The 3,985-nt window shown below is 34.5% G+C and overlaps 1 pseudogene; it reads left to right on the top strand.

Annotated features, from left to right (window-relative positions):
• Positions 1 to 1,674, top strand: part of LOC110306531 — a 35,784-nt pseudogene extending 34,110 nt beyond the window's left edge.
• The last annotated feature ends 2,311 nt before the right edge of the window (positions 1,675 to 3,985 follow it).

The following is a 3,985-nucleotide window of genomic DNA, read 5'->3' as shown; positions in this document are numbered from 1 at the left end:
CAAAGTGAGTTCCAGGACAGCCAGGGCTATACAGAGAAACCCTGTCTCGAAAAACCAAAAAAAAAAAAAAAAAAAAAAAAAAAAAAAAAAAGTTCCTCCCCCAAACACTGTAACAGGGCAAGAGAGTACAAAGTTTTCTCTATCATGTATTCTTGCTGATGTCACTTCGGGTTTAACTAGAATTTATCTCCTTGGTGGAAGTTCTCATGGAATATTACCCAACTCTACTCTAGAAACCAAAGGTCAGAATGACCTAGCTAACTTATAACTTTTTAAAATTTTTGTTAAAATTGCCTTTTGTGCAGAACCCCTCCTGCTGACTGCTTATATTAGGTTCTATTAAACGACTTGCATCAAACTGCTTACTGCAGCAAAGCTCCTCTACAGCTGCCAAGGAAGATGCCAAGATATGCTGTATTCTTTTAAAAACTGTTGTTGTGAACATTGAGGTACATCTAAGTCCCTTAATACTTGAATGTGCTCTCAGCCTCTTGTAATAAAGAGTTTCCTTTGGCTATAAACAGTGTCTGAGTGGTCTTCTCTGGTGATCTAATTATAACACTTTCCACAATTTTTCCACTTCCCTACCCAGCTAATGTCATGTCCTTTCTCTCTCTCCTTAGAAAGAAATCAAATAGCACACAAACTAAAACCAGAATAGAACAATGAGACAAGAAACACAAACACACAAATAAAAAGCACATCATATGAAACAAAATTATGAAAGCAAAAGATGAGTATGGGGAAAAAATGCCCAAACATAGCCATACAAGACAAAATTTTTCAAAATATCATTGAGGTTTGTTTTGTTTTTGTTTTTTGTTTTTTAGTTTTTTGGGTTTTTGTTTTTTGTTTTGTTGTTGTTGTTGTTAGCCTTTTCCTGCTAGGGGTGTTACCTCCTCACAGGTTAACAAAATCAGTGACAACACTAATTTTTCCTTTGCAAGTGTGTATCAGTTGCAGGGAAGGACTTGGTTAGGGATGGGAGCTGCTGTCTACTTCTCCCTACCATTTCTAGGATCCAGTCCTGCTTGGAACTTTGCAGGCCCTGTATAGATATGACCAGGATTTTAAATTTTATAGAATTATTCCATCTAAATAGGTATACTCAAAATAAAGGTAATAAGTTTTAAATTAGTATAATTTGGTCTGAAAGATCACTGTCTCTGTTAAATTGAGGCCTACTACGTTGTGTTTTAGCTGGTAATTCTTGAAAGTGCATAATACACATAATATGTGACTCTAAACTTAAAAAATCCTGTAGTGAATTTCATTGCATCCATTTTATAGGAGTCTTCCTGCACTGCTAGGTCCAAGACCAACAGAAAGCCTGCCACTTTGCAAACAGTGATTATCCAATTTATGCAGCAAGTACAGTGCAATGCTGGATCTTTATAGGTCAGATTATCGCTTCCAAGCATGGGATATTTATAGTGCTCTACTTTCTCAGAGAAATGCTGACATTGCTGTACTATCTTTAACTTTTGAGCTCAGATAACTGATTGGGCTGATAACATTAGTTCCAGCTTACATGTTTCGCCTCTTTTCTTTTTCAGTTTGTGTGACTCATTCTTCCTGGGTTCTTATACAAACGCCATGTCTATCAATTCAAGGAAATATGTGTTTCCCATGTCCTTTCTCACCGTGGCCCTCACACTTTATCTTGAAAGATAAAGTGAAACCAAATTTTATTAGACTACTTCTCAACGCATCTGATTAAAAGAAATGTACACTCTAATTGTTTATAAGGATTTTCACCTAGAAAATTATTTGACAAAGAAAATGGTCTATGGATGCTTATGCTCAAATACTCAAATATTCAAAGACTCAAACGATGACCAGAATATTCAGAATTGCTGAAACAAATTCTTCAGTCAGTGAGGAGCCCATTTTCCCCTGAAAGAAATCTGTTTCTGAGCCAAGTTGCAGTACATTGGATAAATACATCAAGATTAACAAGTTACTATAGCCTGATTAATTTTCCATAAAACAATACTATAATTAACTGAAACAGAGGAAATAATGACAACACCACAATGCTTTTCTAGACTTAACAAGGTCACAGAAGTTTCCCCATTCTTGAGTATCCCAACAAGCATAAGCCAAAGTCTGCAGTATATATTGGAGCAAGTAAAACATTCTTCAGGCTAAAAGCAGATCCTTGGGTAAAATTTTAAATAAGGGTATAGTTGTAAAGGAGACAAAACTCACAGGGAAAAACAAAACAGTGAAAGTAGGTAGCACCAGACAAACTCATCAATAATCTTAGAGCATCTTTAGTTATAATAACAACCGTTCAGGGAGAATGTATCATAAATGGGCAAGACCTGATGTCAACAAATAGAGAAATAATACGATATCTGAACAGCAATAATTGAGGTTTTTTTATATATTCATTTATATTTTAAAACACATTTCATTATAGTATAGCAATAAGTATTTTTAGGTTGAATTTCAATATTGTCAATAAATTTTCATATATGTTACCTAGATTCCATTTATATAAATACATGACTCAAACATATCCTACAATTGTAATGGTTCCAGAGAACTTCAATGATTTCTAAGTGACCTATAATCCAATTCAACATTCTTAATCAAGTGTTTTTAAATGTGGACAATTACAGCAACTGACATTACAATTAAAATTGCTAACAATATAATAAAATCACAGCTAATAAAATTACAAATATGTATTTCCCTTCTTTAGCAATTTCCTATAGAAAAATACATTAAAAACCCAAACTGTGGTATTAATGACCACTTTGTGTGCAGTAATAGTTATTTAGATGGTGGATACTGAACTGGTATTGCTTCAGTGTTTATTATTCATTCATTTATTTGATTATTTGTATATGTATTTGTATATGCATTACACCTTTTTTTGAGTATCAATGTCTGTGTGCAAAAATGTCGGTAGATACACACCTCCAACACCTGTAGATGGCAGAGGTGCTTCAGTGCCCTTCTCTATCACTCTCCACCTTTTCTTTCTTGACATAGATGCCATTGAACTTCATTATTACTGATTGGTTTGACTGGCTTCTGGAATCTACCTGTCTCCTGCCTCAGAGGTAGAGTTACAAAAGTGTACTTCCAGGTCCTAATTGATTCACTGCAGTTACATTTTATTAATGATGACTGTTTCAATACTAAGGGACATGCATGGCATATAGTCTATATGTGTTTATATCAACATAAAAGACAATCAAGAAAGGAAAGAACCTTCAAGAGGAATCATTCTCTATGTAACTAGTTTTAGAACTTTAAAAATAAATTATGTATTAGTTCAATAAAACCCATGAGCCGCTGTAGGTATTATCTTTAACTTACATACATCTGTTTATTGTTTGGGGTTCTATTTTGTACAAGAAGCACTGGAAATTTGCAGTGTTTTATATGGCAAAATGCTTGCAATTAAATGCCCATTCTTTTGCTGTCCTGCAGTTTGGAATACTGGACAATATCTTCTAAGGATCAGAATCATTTGACAAGCTCCATCATCATAAGTAGTTAATTGGAAAAAACCTGAGATTCAAGGCAATCTTAAATATTTTCTGGTAAACACTATTTTGCTAGAAAATCAGATAACTAAAATTTATGTAAGGAAAAAATAAATATCCATTGTTGTAAAAACACTTATGATCATTGTCATATCCACCTGCTCTCTCTCTCCCTCCCTCCCTCCATCCCCTTTCTCCCCATCCCCCTTTCTCTCTTTTGTGTGTGTGTGTTGTGTGTTGGCAGTCACCATACCTATGGATCTTATCATTTATGTTTATAATTTATCAAATATTTACACTTCCTTTATTTCTTTTCTAATTCAGTGTCTTCCTGCAGTTTTGAAAGCAAACAATGGACACTACGTTTCTTTTGCTCTGACATTAAGGAGCATCTAGAGACTGCCATATCTGGGGATCCATCCCATAATCAGCTTCCAAACGCTGACACCTTTGCATACACTAGCAAGATTTTGCTGAAAGGA

This window comes from Mus caroli, chromosome 12, assembly GCF_900094665.2.
Source record: "Mus caroli chromosome 12, CAROLI_EIJ_v1.1, whole genome shotgun sequence".
In the NCBI taxonomy this organism is placed as follows: domain Eukaryota; kingdom Metazoa; phylum Chordata; class Mammalia; order Rodentia; family Muridae; genus Mus; species Mus caroli.
This window is presented reverse-complemented; position numbering and strand designations above follow the sequence as displayed.